This window comes from Semicossyphus pulcher, unplaced genomic scaffold (assembly GCF_022749685.1).
Source record: "Semicossyphus pulcher isolate SPU_LCO1_2020_fin unplaced genomic scaffold, fSemPul1.0.p SCAF_13, whole genome shotgun sequence".
Classification (NCBI taxonomy): Eukaryota; Metazoa; Chordata; class Actinopteri; order Labriformes; family Labridae; genus Semicossyphus; species Semicossyphus pulcher.
Window position 1 is genome coordinate 10,839,526 of NW_027211637.1, and position 20,361 is coordinate 10,859,886.

The 20,361-nt window shown below is 40.5% G+C and overlaps 1 protein-coding gene across 1 annotated transcript in view; it reads left to right on the forward strand.

The window, feature by feature from the left end:
• Positions 1-2,184: 2,184 nt before the first annotated feature.
• Positions 2,185-20,361, forward strand: part of gnb1a (guanine nucleotide binding protein (G protein), beta polypeptide 1a) — a 67,382-nt gene continuing 49,205 nt past the window's right edge. Inside the window, exon 1 of the mRNA XM_069659487.1 lies at positions 2,185-2,548. The gene's annotated coding sequence lies outside the window, so the exon portion shown is untranslated. The remainder of the gene's footprint in view (positions 2,549-20,361) is intronic.

Genomic DNA, 20,361 nt, shown 5'->3' on the forward strand with positions numbered 1-20,361 from the left:
TTTTTGTCCTTTTTTTTTTAAAATCATAAGTATGTTAAACATTTGGGAGAAAATATTAGGAGTTAGTCAATGGAGTTTTCATAATAGATGCCTAACAGTTTGCAACTCTATGAGAAATAGGCCATGTGTGAACAGCAGATGTTAGTAAAGCTTCAAAACAGACCAATAGGCTCTGACCTGTCTCACAGATACATGCTGTAAGCATTTATCAGAGATTGTAGGGGATTATGCTAAATCAGATTACTGTATTCCAACCCGCCTATAAAAACCAAGGTCATTATGAGCTTAGCCTCATGTAATGTCACTTGTTTTATGAAATGTATGAGATCATATTAGGCAATATTTGTGTTGCTGTTTTTCCTCTCTTCCTAATCTGATTTCTCCACTGATCTCTTGCTAATACTGTGAGATATTGCCACTTAAGGTCTCTGCTTTACTGAGGTATATGAAAGTGTCCCTTCTGTCTGTCTGTCTTTATGCAAATACAACCTTTTTAGTTCGGGAGTGTTACTTTATAAAATAGTGAAGATAAATGCTCCACTTTGTTGGTGACCATACACATGTATTCCATTTACAGAGACAGTGACTAAGGCCGTAGTAGCCCTAGTCTCTTGAACGATCTGACTGTGAATCTGAATCTTTCATTAACAATTTTAAAAGAAACCAGAAGATATATGGGCCTGGTCAATAAATATTTTTTAAATCTTAATTGTTGTTTTTCAAGATATTTTTATTCTTTGTGTTAATTTGTGTCATTTTTAATTCTGCAACTTCCTTTTCATTGTTGACTATTTACCTAATAGTTTACCTATTTACCGGTTAACCTGTACTAAAGAAGCTACACAACACATGCATGCAGACAGGCGGGGATGTATCCAAGGGCAACTTAATCTCAGAAGCATTGCCCTTAGCAGATGAGCCCCATTGGAAACCCAGAAATCTATCTATCTCTATCACTTCATTCACACAAATGACTGTCTATGTTAAAATATACATAATAATAATGATAATGCTGGCCCTTACCTATTTCATATTTCATTTTAACTTAGCCACAGCAATTACTGTCAGTGTAATTTGTCAATGAAAAGACAGAACAACAAAACAGATCTACCAAAAACATTACATCCCTGTTTGCCGAACCACAGTAGACAGAACAAAACTCTCTCAGGAGCATTATTCATCCAAAGCATAGTTGATGATGCTTTTGTCTTTCCCCATTGGACCAAGCCCATACACAGGTTGTTGTCTCCGAGGACACCAAAGTGTTCCATGTTTCCAAGAAACGCCTTAACCCATTGAGCACAAACCCCTCCTCTAAGATCAGTTTATCTAGACTAATGGTGATCAAGTAATCTTTGAGCTGCAGCGGTGGCACAACCACAAATCTCCAAAAGTAAATACACACTGATTTCTCAGATGGGACTAGAGACACTGTAAATTATGGCACAGTTAATAATTAGAGAATATGACAGGTGCACAAAAATTCCATCTTTAACTGATATTGACCAATGCCTGGAGACAATGACAGTGACTTGTGCCTGTATAAATTTGACATTAATCATCAAACTACTTGTGTTGGGCCTAGCCTATGTATTTTTTCTACATAGAAATGCCTGTCAGACTCATTCTGACTCTCAATTTTTTTATGATTATTAGTCTACATAATAAAACAAAAGATTCACATGAAGACTTAATAAATTAAGCTCTAATATAGAAATGTACATTTAATAAAGCTGTTTTTTTGCTGTTCATGTTGACTGGGGAAGTAGCATACCTGTTTGTTTAAATTTGTATGTCTAATTTGGTTTTCAAATGAGACAGTTTTGTAACTAGCGGTTGTTGTACTGACATTCGAGTAAACGATAGCTTTGCTATTTCTTTTATGAATTATCACTGGTTAATTGTAGTGAAAGTATCCCCAAGAACCTGTAGGCCTACAGCTATTTAGGCCAAGGCCCCTGTTTCAGAGACACTGGTATAAACAGGGACCATTTTAAATGCTCAGTTTTCAAGTTAAGGATTATGCAGAAGGCTGTTTGATGGTATTCAAATGTTATCTAAGTTTGTAGGTGTCAACATACATGGCAGTATATTTCCTGATCTGTTGGAGTGGTCGCCGACCCTTTGCTGTGCGTTACGACGCTGCCGTAACGTGGGGTTTCCCAGACGTGAGTGCAGGGTTACCGCGCCCATCTCTGCTGTTTCATGGCCGCAGGAAGAAGCGACTGAGGTCCTGGCGTAAAGGAAGAAAACAGAGGGACGACGACAGTTGGAAAGACAATACGGGATTTTTGCTTTTATTTGGCTATTGCGCTGAAGTGGAAGCACCCTCAAACTCTGAAACGTTTATCTGGTGAACACTGCCTCATCTCTGCGCCTCTGTGCCGGTGTGTCTCCCCCTCGGCGGGTTAAAACTGGGTTTGGGGAGTGCCTTTCCTCAGTAGCTAAACTAGCTAAATCTGAGCGCCTGGGCGGAGAGAGGCGAGACAAGGTTTTGCCTTTTCCAGTCAATGTGATATAAACATCGGATACCCTCGACTGAAAGCGGGTAAGGCTGTGTATTGATATTTGAAATTGCGCTTTAGGAAATGCATGAAATGTATGTGCAGTTAACTAGCATGTCAAGCAAGGAAAATGAACGAAAGGGGTTAAACTGGGTTGTGTGGCTCCTCCGTTAGATTTAGCCAGCTACCGTTAGCCTTTTGCTAGCGAGTCATTTCTGTCAATAAAGTGGGTGGGGGTCACTGTTAGAGAAACTAAACACACTGCGTTAACCCAAGTTTCAATTGACCCGAAGAGCGTTGTACTGATATTTATACATATGGGTTCATGAACGTTTAATCCGGCAAGATGATAATTAATGGCCACTGCTCATGTTAATTAGAAGGTTAGCTGGGGATAGCTCAGTTGGTTCGCCAGCAGCCCCCTGCAAAGTCCGGGAATCGTATTCCTTCTCTGATTAAAATAAAAAAGCGGTGTGAGTGAAACCGTGCCAACTCTGGTGAAATGTAATAGCCCAATTATATGATCATTATTTGAATTTGAGGGTCAATCAATACGCAATATTAATACCTTTGCTCTAAAGGTAGATATCGTCTTACCTGGGAGGCTAACTGTTCGCACATTTGCTACTTTTAGTTTATTGTTGACTAACCTAGAAATCATAGTTACATAGTTGCAATCTCTTGCATAACTCATAACACACGAACAGCATTTGGATTTATTTCCTCTTAAGTTGGAAATTTGTAGCATCATGCAATTGACAACGACATAAAAAATGGCTACTTGACCAATATGATCACCACCACCCCCACAATTTCGTAGCCGGTCCATTGAAGTTAACTTTAGCCAGCATTGGCTACAGCCCTCATCTTGGTATCGCTGACCCGGGTGTTAACATCCCGAACATAGCACACCGAACTACTTTTTTCTAAGTAAATATGAACGGGGTTTTTATTGAGTACCGCTTTAATGTACAACTCCTTCATTGTAACGTACGTATTGTCATTGGTAAATATTTACCTATTTCAGAATTTCTCTGCTGTGGACATGTATTTCACGAGTTCTATTTAAACTGTTTTCTTGAGCTAACGGGTTAATTTTGTGAATCGAAACCAAAAAATCATGGATTATGGCTACTCTCTGTTAGGTTCTCGTTTAGTCTGCAAAGTTAGTCATCCCCTCATATACTTAGTGTTGAAAAACACTTTTTTTTAGCTCGATTCTTCCGAAGAATGTGTATTGCATAAAAATGATAGAAATTTGCATCTCTTGACAAGTGACAATACAACTGTAGCTGTACAGCATGGGGGAGACAGTAAGCAACGCTGTGGATCTCATAGTGGCTGGCAATAGTAATTTGGTTTTATTAAGTGTGAAACCAGCATCAGTTCGCGAACACACAGTAAGGCCTTAATTTGAACTTCTTCTTTTAATTGTGTGGAAACGAGATTGTCTAATTGGATTTTGACAATCTGTTTATCTCGATCACGGGTCTGTTGCAAGGCTGTTGTTAGCAGCTTCAGTAACCATGGCCGCTTTGCTGCATAGCATTTCAAGCTGTTGCTATGAAAACGTCAAGCACTACACACGACAAAGCATGAATCTAATCCGTACACCACTTGTATGTGTTAAGATGACGAGAGTAGTTCCGACTTGTTCATTTAGATTTACATATTACGATAGATTGTTTAGCAACTAGACGGACGTGCGGTCGCATGACTTCTCGCTGAGCTCCTCCTCCTGGACCGAGGCAAGATGTATGCCTATCGCCTTGACGAAGTTATGGACCAGCAGCGTTAAGATATGTGTTCTAAATAATACATAATTAAAAAATGCAATATATAGTTGTTTTCTTAAAATCACAGCGTTTCCCCATAGAGCTATATGTTTTTACTGGTTGTCTAAGATGAATTCATTTGCCAGTGTGCCCCCTCCCTCCGCCTCCTCGAATGAATGGGTTCCTGTATTCAAGGCCCAAGCAGCTGCAATGAACAAGATGGCGTTCAAAGCCTTTTTCATCTAAGCTTTTTCTCGGACTGATAGAGACAGCTGCCGAGCATCGGATGGGTCATGGCTTGACAGGCTAGATTTCTTTGATTTCCTCATCGGACAAATATACATAATGTATTTGTTTTGAAAATGTTATAATGCGGAAGGTATTCCTAATCTGATGATGAATCCAGGTACAGGACAACATAGTAGGGAAGGGGTGTTGTACAGCTTCACTGTGAACATGACTACTAGGGGAATAGGAAAAAAAAAACTTAAATTAAATTATATTACATTAAGGGCCTTTTGAAATAGTAGGTAGACATACTAGTTTCCATTGAAAGTTATTTATGCTAGATCATTTAACCTGTACCTTTTTTAATGTTGGCTAGGTAGTTTATTCAGGGTTGAATTTGACCAAATTTGCAACCATGCTTGATTTCCAAATTATGTTTAACATTTAATTTTCAAGTATTGGACTAAAACTCCCAATACTAGTTTTCAGTTTTAGATATCAGTCCAGCGCTTCCAAGATTTTTTTTCAGCAGCAGGGGTAGAGGGTTTTGTTATACCTGGGTCGTGCGTGCATGCACAAACAAAAGTGTTTAAATAATGCCACCTTCCCTGATTTTACCCCCACCACCACCACCACCACCACCACCCTTTTTTTTATTTATTTATTTTTTTTTAAATGAACTTGTCCAACCATCGACTGCATAAAAAGATGAACAACATGACTGCTCCCTAAAAGTAAAGCCAAAACATTTCGAGCGCCCCCCGCTGACTGGCTGCAGTAAGTCATAAAGCCCGCCTCCTCCATGTTAACAGATGGGACATGAGTCTATACTATATAAAATCAAAATACACACCAAATAAATGTTTCTCAAACATGGTTTCTGTCATTATACCTAGTCATTATCATGCTGATGCCCAAGTGTTCATTTTTCTGCCAAGTTAATTTTGTATTAGTTAATTGATGCTGTAAAAAGGATCATCGACAGCTCTGTTGACAAATACGGCTCCTTCAGCCGATCTGTTCCATATTAGCAGAGAAGAGGACAAACGGTGAGAAGAAACATAACTAAAACAATCACTACAGTCAATGAAGTTCCCATATCTGTGAACGTGAGCTTCAGACCAATGACTGTATAGATGGACAACGCGTCTCCATCTACTCCCATTGTACGAAATTGATTCTAAAATAGCCCCTGTGATAGGCGCAGCCATCTTGCGATGGCGACGTCATATGGAGCCAGAGACTGCGCAGTAGAGATTGGCGAGTGAAGCGGCCGTAGCCACTTCCGCTAACCCAAACACACACTTAGCTTACCAAAAAAACAGCAAGGGTCCCGCACGCAGGCGTGTTTAAAAGCATAATAGCTTCTCTGTGTTGGTCTGAGGTTAATGTCACAGGTATGCAAACTTCAATGACTGTAGTGATTGTTTTAGTTACGTTTCCACTCGCGGATCGTCCTCCGCTCTGCTCACCCGGAAGTGATTGGCTGCAGGAGCCGAATTTGTCAACAGAGCTGTCAATCATAATTTTGACAGCATCAAATAACTAATTAAAAATAAACTTGTCAGAAAAATACTTGGACGTAATTCAGCATGATAAGAACTAGAGCCCGACCGAACTAGAGCCCAACCGACATTGGATTTTTGGGGCTGATGTCGATTCCGATATTAGGGAGTAAAAAAAATTCCGATATCGATATATCGGCCGATATATTCACATATGTTCAAAATGTACCTGAAATTAAAATATTAAAATTCCAAATACGAAAATTTATTGTCACATTTGCATGACATACAAAATTCAAATAAAATAGTGGTTCTGTAGCAGCTCACATAGCACTAAAATACAATATCAAATTAAATACAAGTGAGTATAACACAAAAACACACAAAAGTAGGAACAAAAATGATTTTCTGTTTTTTCCACCTTCACACAGTGCTGCTGAAGATAAAAGTCACTTAACACAGACCAACTCATTTGACATATACTGTTAATAATAGTAATAAAAGGTTTAATAAGCAGGATTTTCCATATTAAATATTCCCTATTAATCAACATCATAATCCAGGTGATGTGTGAGCTGGAGTCTGTATCTGCAGAGGATCTGCCCTTCGTCTGTGTTTCTATTCTTATTATTCTGCTCTGTTTGGGGCATTTTGGACTATCTATGGACTGTCTATCGCGGGGCAGTGGTCTGGAGCTCAGCCAACAGTCCGCAGGTCGGGACTCAATCAAAACATAGCATCACGGTGACATGGCTGTCTCTCTGCTCTGGCTCTCTGGCTGTCTGTAGCACCGTAACATCGTAACTTTCTCATCTTTATGAGACGTGAAAGGGACTTCACAAAACGTCTTAATTTGCCGTTCTGCGAATGAGAAAAGTCTGCGCGCGTGTCTCACTGCTGTAAGGAGCTGCAGGTGTGACGGAGGGCGGAGTAGACAGACGCACACACCTGGCAGCAGCGCGACGATGGCTTATTAAAACAAAATCCTGTATCTTCCTGTGAGGTTGTATGGAGGTGTAGACGTGTAAGCTTGTTGTTTAGAGCGTAACCGCCGTGAAACTAGCAGACAATAAAGCTTAAAGCCCCTGTACCTTCATTACTATCGAACTCCAAACTGAGAGCCAGACTGTACACACGGGATCTCGTCTGCGCAGTTTAGATGCGCAGAGGGTAGACATAGCTGTGATCTGAAAGCAAGCTTTCTTTGGCTGATTACTGTGATTTTAACATGAGTTTGTTGTTCACAATGTTTCGTTCTGTATGGGAAAGATCATGCTTCCTAATGCTTCCCTTCGCTGTGTGTGCTGCTCTGCTCAGCTGTGACGCGCACTCTGGCAGCGATAGTGACGTCCGCATTTCCCATCATGCTTGCCGCCTAGTGCTAACAGTGTAGTTTAAGTTGTTAAGTTTGCTATTTATGTTCCAAAATGCCAAAAAATATTTTGTTATTGTTTTTAATGTGTCTGTTTAGAACATATGTTCTGCATATGTTGGTAATTGTCATTTTTGTGCTGGTTTATAGTTGTAATCATGAGTGAGGTCTCTGTTTCATTTCTTGACTTCAGCTGTATTTTATTGAAAAGACTGAGAGCCTGGCTCTCATGCTGTCAAAATTAATATTGCACCCTCTGCTTGTTAGGAGGTGCAATGGCTTTTAACCCATAGCACTGCAAAAATGTAATTAATAAATATCGGAGCATATCGGAGGACAAATGCGCCGATACCGATATATCTGCGAATTGCGAATATCGGCCGATAAAATCGGATAACTGAGAAATCGGTCGGCTCTAATAAGAACTAGCTATAATGACAGAAACCATGTTTGAGAAAAATGTATTGGGTGTGTATTTTGATTTTATAGTTTGACCCATGTCCCACATGTTAACATGGAGGAGGTGGGCTTTATGACCTATACTGCAACCAGTCAGCAGGGGGTGCCCAAAATGTTTTGGCTTCACTTTTAGGGAGCTGTCATGTCGTCCATCTTTTTATACAGTCTATGCTTCAGACCAACACAAAGAATCTGTTCTGTTGTTAAACATGCCGTCTTGCGGGATCTTTGAACGTTTCTTCCCGGTAATTTAAGTGTGTGTTTTGCAACTCCACCCGCTGATCTCAACTGCGCAACTCTGGCTTCAAATGACATCACCATCACAAGATGGCAGTGATGACGGTATTGGGCAACTAGTGTTTAACTTTGGACAATGGTATTGGCCTAACTAGCAGTGATAACTAAGACATTTAAAGTGTAAATATGTAGCATATGAAAATACATTCTTAACAGGCTCGTGGCAGTGATCAAGTGCTATCTATCTATCTTTCTGTCTGTGACATTTGAAAACAGAAGCCTGTCAGCATGTAAAAGGGCTACAGATAGTATTGTGCTCTCTCTGATTTTAAATGCCAGCTTGTAAAGTTTATAGCCTACCATGATGCTGCTCCTGCATTGCACTGTGGCAACTATATTCATCTCAGAAAGCTCCCATGGCTTTTGCCTCATAAATGTAAGTCTTGCAACTGCTCAAAGCTCTTTAAACTACATGCCAAATTCATACACCAGTGGTGTAGTCTGCAATAATAGCGGACGACTCGCCTATCAGGATGACCTGCTAAACAGGTCTTGGAGTTGGATTTGTTAAAAGATCGGATGGCAGCTGAGTTTGATCTGTATCTGAGGAGTACTGATTATCATAAAAGCTGTGATAGCACCATAGTCAGTCCCTCCAGGAACTTGCGAAGTTGTGATTCACAGAATTCACGCAAATTCAGCCAATCTCTGCAACTTTTCCGCAAAAAATCCACCTATTTCCCCCATTGCCGTCAATGTGTACATCACCAAATATTGATCCTCATAGGTCTGCAATGTTGAATAGACATCAAAGAGTATTGTTTAGTGTTCCTTCAGTAACTTCAGAATGCTGCATGCTAGAGACCTAGACTACTTTTTTTATGCTGTGAAGTAGACAACTGTGGCGTTCTGAAGAGGCTCTGGTGCGATTGTCTCTGTTTAATGAGCTACCTGATCCTGCCTCAAACTATAGTCTCTTAAATGAGAATATATGCAGTTAGTCCATAATGGGGTGGCTGTTGCTCAGTTGTCTCTCAATAGGAAGGTTGGGGGTTCGATCCCTGGCAGCTACAGTCACATGTCGGATGTATCCTTCGGTAAGACACTGAACCCCATATTGCTCCCAAAGGCATAGCCTTAGGGTATATATGCATAGGTCCTGATTGGAGATTGGCACTTAGGTCATTGCCATCAGTGTGTGAATGACTGTGTGGATGGGTGTATGTGACATGTAGTGTAGAGGTCTTCACGGGTCTACCGGAACCTGAGGATCTGGGATCCGGCTGGGTTCGGGTCCATGTATTACGTGGTCAAATGGGTCCGGGTTGGGACTCATTCTATAGTCCTTGGTTCCGGGTCTGTTCAACATTATGTGTAATACCCGAATGGATCCGGGAAGACCCGGCCGTGATTAGATTGGAAAGGATTCATGATCAAAGTGCTGTGTGTGTATTCCCATTGAACGTGAGGTTAATAAAGTGGGAAAAAAACTAAATTAAAGCCAAAGACTGTAATGATGGATTTTTATGAACTTTCTTGGCGGAGGATGGATTATATGCATGGCCAGGCACAGGGGAGAAGGCTGCGTCACACAGGTAGGACAAAAAGGTTTTGACAGCTGACTAACAGTCAATTGTTGATAGTACCAGCTGTGAAGTCGGTGCTGATTCGGTCTGTTTCGCCCGGCCGGGGTCGGGTCTGACATAACTCAGTTCAGGTCCCAGCTTTCAAATAATAGACTGGTCCGGTTTGGTCCCGGGTTGCACAATTACGGGTCTCGTAGGGCACATAATTTCGGACCTCTAATGTAGTAAAAGCGCTTTGAGTGGTCTAAGACTAGAAAAGCGGTATATAAGTACTGTCTATTTATGTCATTTTGTGATTATTTTTTCATGTTGAAACCTTAGCTGTTCACTAGGGGTATTGCAGCCAACAATACGTCTATTTAAAGAGAGCTATATCATGATTCCATGTTAACATTCATCTTGAGCTGCACGTTTTAAAAAGTCGGCCAAAAAATACAATTCACGTTTTTATTTTTCCCACCCGCAATCTCGTTTTCACCGCACTGGGTGAGGAGGTGTGAAGGAGGCTCTCGACGTAACGAGTCGAAACGATCAAACCCAACTAATGAGACCGACACTACACAGCTGCACTTAATCTTTTAAAACAGAATAATAAAGTCCATATTTAACAGAAAACGTCGCACCTCAAGTAAGTAAGTAAGTTAATAGATCATGGATGACTATCTTTTTGGCAGATAAAAAAGATACATGTCGGAATTAGTTGGCAAATACTATATACTCACCGCTGGGAGGGACGTGTGAAAGGGCAACTTTTTGGGGTCAGATGGTCCTGAAATTGTCAGGAAAATGTCAGGAGTGCATGTGTGAAAGGGGCTTGGGACTCTGAGGCTGCACTGTGGACATACTAGCAGTAAGGCTAGCAACGGAGTTAGCATTAGCTGCTTTGCTAAAGCAGTCAAACATGCTGCACTGCTTCAGATTTATGGACTGTTGGTTGCTGATGTTACCCACTTAAGATGCAACTACCGTTTTACATAAATCAGTGCCATTTTGAGGAAGAACGTACCAGCAGAAGTGTGTGTCTGTGTTTATGTGTGTGTGTGCCCATGTGCAGTATTCACATCACAGGATGTGCAATATTGAAGCAAATTAAGTTAAATATGTCAAGCTTCTACTTTATTGTTGCTCGGTGCAAAACGAAAACTCGCCAGTTTCTCGTTTTCAATGACTAATCCACAGGAATAGTCCCTCTGATATAGGGCTGCTCAATTATGGCAAAAAACCATAATCACAAGTTTGTTGTCTGTTGAAGTGTAAAATGCTGCTGTTAATATGAATTCAGTGAGTATAAATTGCCACCACTAATAGCACCATGAATTGCGCATCAATTGCTCCCGCGATCTGCTCTGTCTCAAGGTCTGATTCCCAAATCATATTGTGTTAATGATAATCAAGCACAATGACGACCATAAAATATTTCTACTCCATGCAATTTGCTCTTGTTCTGTGTCAGATTGCACCTCCACCCTCTGCTGCACAGTCTCTCATCCTGACAGAGCTCAATTCTGTCACAGCCTACAGATGATGAGCTGAATGGGGAGGGGGCGCGTCCTGCTAGTTTATTGTGAAGTTGAGGCTTGATAGATGTGATATATGTTTAACAAAGATTTTTTTTTTAATCTAGAATGGATTGTGTTCCATTTGCTTTTGCTCTCCACATGAACTGTTTTTCCTGCATACACCAAAGCCTGCTGATACTTGGTTGGCCAATACTACTCAGGCTACAATAATATATTTTTATGTAGAATCTGTAAATGGGGGAATACTGTAGATAAGGACATACCACACTACTAGTAGGTAAGAAGTGATGATGCGAGGAATTAATTTTTGTTTGTCTGTTTTCACAGTTTTGAGTCACAAATAATTTGTTATTTCGGTTTTATTTTAATGTCAAATTCTGCTGTTCTCCTTATGTAAGGGTTCTTATTACTGAATATGTATTCAATTGTGGAACTATTATAAACCTATACCTAATAATCATAAGGGTATAAAGAGGCTTCTTTTACCACTCTTGGTTCAGCAACTCTGACACCCGCATAAATAAGTAGTAATAGCTGCAGGTACGTCACTTTTAAGGTCTACCTACCATTTCTGATGCTTGTCAAATGTATGTTTGATTAGCGTGATCAGCCCGTGAGAGTAACTTTTTGGAATGAAATCTTACCGTCTCCTACTTCCTGTAGCTGTTAAAAGCAAACAGTCTGCGGCACGTCCGGTCCATGAATGGTCCGTTTATGTAGCCACAGCGCTAATGTGCACCGGGACGAGGTGCCGCTGATAATGGGAGTACACACACTTATTGCCACTTCACGTAACTGCCAGTCTGCCTCGATCATCCCGCAGGTGCATCTGTGATGGCAGGAGCATCACGTGCATGTTTACAGTTTACAGGCAGGTGACAGTGACACACAGACTCTGCATGCACAGCGGTCAGTTTACTGATAGCACTATGTGTTATCAGATGGACTTTTCCTGTTGTTCTATGTGTGGTAAACACTACTTTGGGTGTTAGTTGAGCTTTGGGGGAAGTGAATCTCCCTCGCATGTGTACGAAAACTAAAATTTGTGTGTTTATACTAGTCCTTGGTAGCTTTCTGACGCCAATAAGCGTGATCTAGAATGACGGCTGCTCTGCCGCGAGTTCAACGAGTTGTTGACAGCAGTAGCCAAAGTGCCTGCAGTGATGCTGACATCGGATGGAGATTACTGCGAGATTCTGCATAGAAAGTAATTAGTCCTATCCATCGGGACTGTGAATCTCGGGAGGGCTATTATATTGTTTACATTGTGGGTTTGTGGATCCTACTGGCACACCGGCCAGTTACATGTTTAATCTACTGGCCCTGGTGGTGAAAAACTTATGTCGAGCCCTGGATGGGCAAGAAATAGGCTTTACCGTGTGGTTATTTCGTATAGACAAATTATTTGTTAAATTACCGGGAAACATGCTATATCGTGTTTATATATATATCGTTATCGAGATATGAAAAATCCTGTATCATGGAATAGGAATTTGGCCATATCGCCCAGCCCTAAGTACACCCCTTCTTGTGAACAGTATTTGACCTGACCTGAATGCTGGAAGTGTGCAGTGAGTGAGTGGTCGAGCAAATAACAGAGAGCCACAGAATGATGGTAAATGCGAGCGGAGCAGAGAGAAAGGTTAGGAGTAAAGGTGTCCATCTGGCAGCAGCCTTATATTAAACAAGCTACCTGGGGCTACATTCAAAACGCTTGAGGCTCGAGCCAGCACCCCCAGGAACGGACCGCCTTAACTTCCTTGATGTTTGCATGCGCAACTCTCAGCAGAGATAGTAAGAATGGGAGATAAATCGCCCCTCAGCAACTCGGCTCCAGAAAACTTGAAAAACAAGCACCGTGACATAATCAACTAATTATTGACAATATAATCCTTTGGCAACAAATTTTGTCCTCACGTTGTCTTAAGTTTTTGGACCCAGCACAATGCTGTGAAACTGGCTTTGTGTTATAAGGGGAGGGTACCATCAAATCCTGTAAAGATGGACGAGGCATTTCTATCTCCTGTCGTTCAAAAAAGATCCAAAAATAACCCCCAGCGTGGGTGCAGCAGTGTTCGGCTGGTGGAGACACGGTATTGCCGTTCCACCCCTTCCGCTACCCAACACCAACATAAATAAAACAACAAAGATCCCCCCCATAAGCACAGTTAACAGCAGAATAGATTCTGTTGGTCTGAAGCAGACATTCGCAGTTATAAAAGTTCAATGATTGTAGTTATTCTTGTTACGTTTCAACTCGCTGTCCCTCCTACTCTGCTACTCTAGTATAGAATGCTGCAGAAGCAGTATTTGTCAACAGAACTGTCAATCATGGTGTTGGGCACCCGTTTTAAAGCATCAAATAAGTAAATAAAACCAAAAAATCCATTCATCCATTGGACCATAATAACTAGAATAACTAACAAAAAAAACAGAAATCATGTTTGAGTTTTTGATGTGTATTTTAATTTTGTTTTATTTTTGACCCATGTTACATCTGTCAACATGGAGGAGGCATGCTTTATCAACCATACTGCAGCCAGTCAGCCGGGAGGGATTGAGATGTTGTGGCTTCACTGTAGGGGAGCAATCATGTTGTCCATCTTTTTACAAAGTTTTACATGGTTAACATCTACAGACCACAGCGAGCTGTGGATCAAAGTTAAGCAATGTTGCATAATGTTAAGAAACACATTGTTGTCACAAGCAGCCAACAGCTGATGAAAATTAAGATGACACAGTTTGAGTGAACATATTATTTGAATCAAAGCAGACAATGTAGAGTGAAATATCAACTCTTTATGACCAATTTCTGTATAAAAGGCTATGCACACCTCGTGTAAAAATATCTGAAGAAGACTAGCCCACTTTAATATATTGCTGCAGCATGTGCTAAGCAAACTTTTTTTCTAAAATTCCCAGTTATGTTTTTTCAGTGCTGAACCATATATTTAACCAACGCAATTGTGATGTGCAATATTCACATGGCAGTACTTGACCAGCAAATGACCTGAAACACATCATGCTTCTAGTTTTTTGTTGCTTGATGTGAAAGGAAAACTCGCCACTTTCTTGTTTTCCATGACTAATGTACAGAGGAAGTCCAACTGATATCATATTAGTAAAAGCCTGAACTAGAGCACAGAGCTGAACTGATTGCTGTGTATACAGAGTCTCTGTGTCACCTGTGGAGTTCTCAGGTGCTCTAACAGTGGTGAAAAACTGAGTGCACAATACACAAGCCTTTACGTCATGAAGAGTAACCCTTTATGAGACCGGACACTTAGACACATAGATTCACTGACTGCGCAGAGGACTAAGATCTTCTTCAGAAGTGGGTCAAGAATATTATAATTATTATATTGTTGTCAAGGATCAATTATTATTATAGTAATTTTGGCCCTCTCTGAGTGACCTGTACATAGGGATGCAACGTTTAAAGATTTTGATGGTACGATTATATGGTCTGACAAATAATCACGGTTCTATGATTCTTATGCATTCATTAATTTCACAACATTATTGATGTATAAAATCATGTTTTATATATTTAACAATCATGTTTTATATATTTAACAATCTTTAGAAATGTTTATGTGTTATAAATAATATAACATTAACTTTATTGATTACCCTGGTGAGCAGGTTAGCTGCCTCAGCCGTCAGTGAATGAATGTGTGGGGCTTTCTCAAACCACCCCCTGCACCCTTTCTATGTTCACCTTCACTCTGCTTGGTTTGCCACATTAAGTGCAATCCAAAACCCCTTAGGCTGGAGTGGAAGTGTGTTTCTAAACCCTCCAATAGCAAGTCTAAAACAGTGAGATGTTTTGTTCGATGTGGAAGACACTCTGAAAAGAAAATACTGTGTAATTACCCATACCTACGTTAACTGCTTGTGTTAACCAAGATAAACATCGAATAGTATCATACAAATGTTAACATTATACGATTAAGAAAATGTCAAACTTATAAGCACTTTTACAATCAAATGAACAAGTCTACCAGTTTATAGATGTTGTATATTTACAGGGGCTGTGTGAATACAAACAGAGTGAATAATGAATGAATTATGTGGAGTGAATGAGTCTGCGTCACTATTATTTATGTTTCCTGTTATTAGTTGGGTAAAAGCCATGGTAACAAAAAGGTTCTGATTCCATAGGAGTGAGGGGAGCTCGTCCAAAACTTGCAGCTGTATATCATACCCTACACCGCAAGGATTGGTGCCATATTTAGCTGTGAGTGTGACTACAAACTGAGTTCACTCATTGACAGAGTGTGTGCAAGGAGGGTCGGCTTTGAGGAAGGCCCCAAGTAACTCAAGATGAGTAACTGATGTCAGGAATATTACTTGTTTTTAATTTTACATTTTTTGTTTTTTCTCAGTGTAAGATTATTGAATTCTAACTCAGACATGTAAACATCACTGTCACTGCCCTTGAAACATCCTTTAATTGTATTGAAAATATAGGTAATTCCTTTTTTTAAATGTATTTTAATAGAAATGATTAAGTAATGACAACCAACCCATAAGACCATTGATGAAGAACTGAAAAGGAGTATAAATCTGAGAAGAAGAATGTATTAACTTCCACATCCATATTTATGAAGGGATGTTTTTGTCTCCTCCCCTGGCATGAAATCAAGTTCAATTTCCTAGTAGAATTAATCAGTGACTAATTGAAAATATGGAACAGTGTTATTTATGGGCAGAAATATCAACGTCAATAGTATTTCAGTCCGTTACGTTTGAATTTAAATGCGCGTTAGAAACCACTGTGAGGAGTAAACGGGTCCCGCTGTTGTTTATTTGGTTGCCACGATTTCACGTGTGATTGATGTCCTGTGACTCCTGTCACTGTTTTCAGTGCTCTTCTTCAGCGAGGAGAGCGGGCGACCATTAATTTGGTGCGGACATTAATTGCAACTTCAGGACACGTTACAGAAATCTGAAGCAGCGGCGGCAATAACAAAATGTATGTAGCGGAAACACTCGTATGTGTCTCAGTAAACTGAAATTGAATTAAAAAAACTGAATTTGAATTGTGAGACATGAATTAGAATTGTGAAAACTAAATGTGGAATTTGAATTTTCAGAGAAACATCTGTGTTCTTGAATCTTTTTTTTAAAATTTGTTTCTGTAAAAATCCCCCTCATGATCCAAAGGCTCAACATTATGAAGGAAATTATCCAGTTTACCCAATGTGTGTACTTCTGTGTAGTTTGTAACTGAGATGCATGCATAGCTTGTCACCACTAACAGAAAGGTCGAGCCACTGTTTTGAATAGAAAAAGTAAGCAGCACCAGGACTGCTTAGTGACCCACACCAAAGACTGTCACCACTCAGACTGTTTTGCCGAGAGCCCATAAGAAGCCCTAGCGGTGCTTTGCATGTGCACCTCAATACCTGCTCTTCTTTTGATAGTGATTGTTTCTCTGCTTATTTAAATTCTATTCCTTACATTTTATTACCAAAGGGAAAATATGACCAAACCTAAATAATGTGATGTGAGAAGGAAAACACAGTCAATGTTTGTCTTTTCTTCAGTATTTAAAGCAAGAATGACCACAGTCACTTGCGCAGAACAGTGGAGTAGCTGTCATGTGATTCTTCACACACTTGTTCCTCTCTTGGAAGCTTGGAAGGAAAATATGGGGGGAGGGGTATTATTTTTAATGCAATCAAAGGAGTGTGTCTCATGTTTTATGCAAAGTCATGCTTTTGGCTTTGGGCTAGCCTAACATGTCTTTGCTTGTTTTAATTTAGGCCTAAGCACAAAACATAGATCAATGTATGTTATTGTTTGTTTTCTTTTTAACATGGATTTCTTTATTGTTTTCATGCCATTGTATTTACAGATATTCTTCCAAAAGTGTCTGGCATAAGTCTTGCGTTTCTGTTTCTGTTTTTTTGTGTTGTAATTGTTGTTATCAGATCTATTTTAATTCTAGCTAGTTTTGCCTTTTGCTAGTGAACTCTACAATAGTCATTTACTGCAATCTCTAGCACACTACATCATGGAATGTTTCACTAAACAATCAATTTAGCGACACTGTCAGTCTCGTTGATGTTATGTCCCCTATCGTCAGATAATACGAACAGCAGGCATGCACATTCAGGGAGCACTCACAAAATCAGCCTTAGATCCCACAGGGCCTTGCTCTTGAAAGTTGCCACTGCAAGCCTGAGTTGCTCAATTCAGATTTACTGCTCACATTTTTTTTTTGTTTGGCTCTTCCGATTTTTTTAATGTGGCCTATATTATACCCCCTTCCCACCGAAATTAGCGTGTTGACACAGGTTTTTCAGACCCGGGAAGACCCGCTTATAAATGCCGATTGTCTCTTACCCTATTGCAATTGAAGTATACTTTATTCAGTCTCATTTCTGAAAACAGTTTAAGTAAACTGTGAAGATGTTGCGGTGGTTAGGTCTTCATTGTATCTATTACTTATTCAGTGTATTTATCAAACTCAGCGCCGACTAATTTGGAACGATGTTCGAGCGCTGCTTGGACGGAGATGGATGGAATTTGTAGCTAAGATGACTAGAAGTGGCAGAAGTTACCGACAGAGCATAGCATCGCGCCGGAAAGGGGTAGGAGAATCGCGTTCGACACGGGTTTGGTGTTCCCAACAATGCCGATCAGAGCCGAGGCGATAATTACCCGGGTCTACTGCAGAGTAGGGCTTGCACAGAAAAGTTGACTCATCGATGCGTCAACGCCACTACCACAAGTCGACGCCTATTGGGTGATGTTGACGAGTCTTGACCATGTGATTTCACACAGCGTTATTTTTTTCCCCACCCATTTCTGCCAAATAATGTGCGCATGCACACTACAGCCAATAGAAAAAGAAGAACACACAGTACTGCGCCTTAGACCAACAAAAACCTGGTTTAAAGTCTCTGGTGCAGTCTGTCTCTGCTATTTAGAGGGCGCATTATGGACATACATCAGAGAGTTCACAACAGGAGTCTCTGCTCTGTTACACACACGGGACGCACAGCAGCGCCTATAAGGAAAAAGCAGTGTGTTTGCAGATACAGTGAAAAACATTGTTGAAGGGACTGCAAGCTTTTGTTTCCCTTGTCTCCTTAAATTATGATACTGCTTTCTAGTTGTTACCGCTCTGCTGAGAAGTGCTGGAAGACGTGGACAAGCTCACTGCTGCCTCCACACATACCTGCCTCACCTCATGAAGCCCAAAAACTACAGAGACCGACACCAATCCACTCCATCATGCGCGCTCATTCTGACGTATGCTCCATCTAATGCACGCGAAACAGACACACTCAGAAATATGAGGTAAATATAAAACCATACTCAAACATAACTACCTGTGGCTCCGACAATCTTGCCCAGTTATTAATAAACTGTCCAGAGTCAATTACACACACAGGAGACAATACAGCCATGTGATCCAGCAGCAACAATAAGTAAATGAACATTACAAGTAAACAAAGCCTCCCTTTCTTTGATGTTCAGCACACAGAACTTTAATAAACATAAGATCCTGTCTGTCTGGAGATTTAAATAATTAATGCTGTAAACATACACAGCGTTAATGTACGTCTCTCTTCATTTTCGTTTCTGCTGGACAGTAGGATTGCTTTGGCGGATGTAACATCAATCCGTGCTTCGACATGTATCGTACAGTCACCTGGGTTTTTTTCGGTGTGTTCAAGGACACACAGTGGAAAGAAGTGGCCGGGGTCTGGTTTATATAAGAAGAACGACTGAAATCCGCTGTGTAAAGAGCAACATGCCTGCCTGCAGGCGCTCCGGGCCCTAAAAGGGAATGACAGCTGACACTCTCATTGGTTTGATTCATGTTATGCCGAAAACACGCCTATGAATAATCCAGGGAATTAAGCCAACCTCTTTACGTCTTGCGCCTTGGTTTGTGCCCAGATTGAGTGCCCTCTAGCTAGCAAAAGTGGGTCAGACGCGCCCTAAAACACTTAGCGCCATGCGCTTTAGTCTGTGCGCCTTCCATCGTTCAAATAGGGCCCTCTGTGGTTTTTGGAGGCGTGTGTGTGTGTAATGATGTCATCAACGATGTGTCGAGGTCATGTCGACTTTATTGATGGAAAAATCGACCTGCAAAAAATCAGAAATCATGCAACCCATACTGCAGAGTCATTTGACCTGGGTCTGAATGTTGATCGTAACCTTTTCCACTAAACAAAAAAGCTGGGTGTTAGTGGGTTTTTTGAGTGGGAAAAGGGCTTTAGATAATGTTGTGAACTGGCGCTGTTCCTGAAGTGACACGCATGCACAAAAGAACCATAGCAAACAAGGCCTAATTTTGGGGAGGAGGGCAGGTATTGCAGGCAAGATAAATTATTTGTTTTATAGGCTTGCTATTCCACACACATGCTCTGGTATGTCACACAGCTAGTGGTGAAATGGATCGCAGTTGGTCCGTAATGTGTACGGATCATCCCCCACGGGTTTGGCACACAGGTGATTCACACAGGTGTTAAATAGAGTTTTAATTCCACTAAATTGCAGATGCTGACGATAATGCATTGATGTAGTGACAGAAAAAAGTTTTGGTTTAACAAAAGCGAAAAAACGTTAGCTTAGCAGCTGCTGCAACTCTAACTCCACCGCAGTGCTTTACCGAGTGTGAGAGCAGCAAGGAGATGTGCTACAAAGAGCTTTTCAGTCTATAGAGATCCGACCTGTAACAAAAACATTGCCAGGCTTGAACTCCTCAAACACAAACTCTATTTCATAGCGCAGTGCTGGGTTATAAAACTGAAGACATAATCGCAAAATGAAAGCTCACCCTTTGCTGTTTTTTTGAGACTCATGCAAAACGTGCTGCACGCGAAGCAAAGATACACAGAAATCCCTTCAATGAATTGTGTGCATGTTATCTGTTCACTGTAGACTTACTGCTATGTGAAAATTTTATTTTATGACCTCCCTGTTTTATTTTTGCTGCCTATACGAAGCACTTTGTAGCTTGGATTTTGAAAAGTGCTCTATTGATAATCGTTACTATTATTATTATTATTATTATTATTACTAATTTTATTATTACAGCAAACTTGCAGTTAGTGCTGCACGATTAATCGAAATAAAATTGCGATCTTGATTCATACTTCTACGCAATCTCATTTCTAAATGACAATGATCCTGCCACATTTTCATTTAG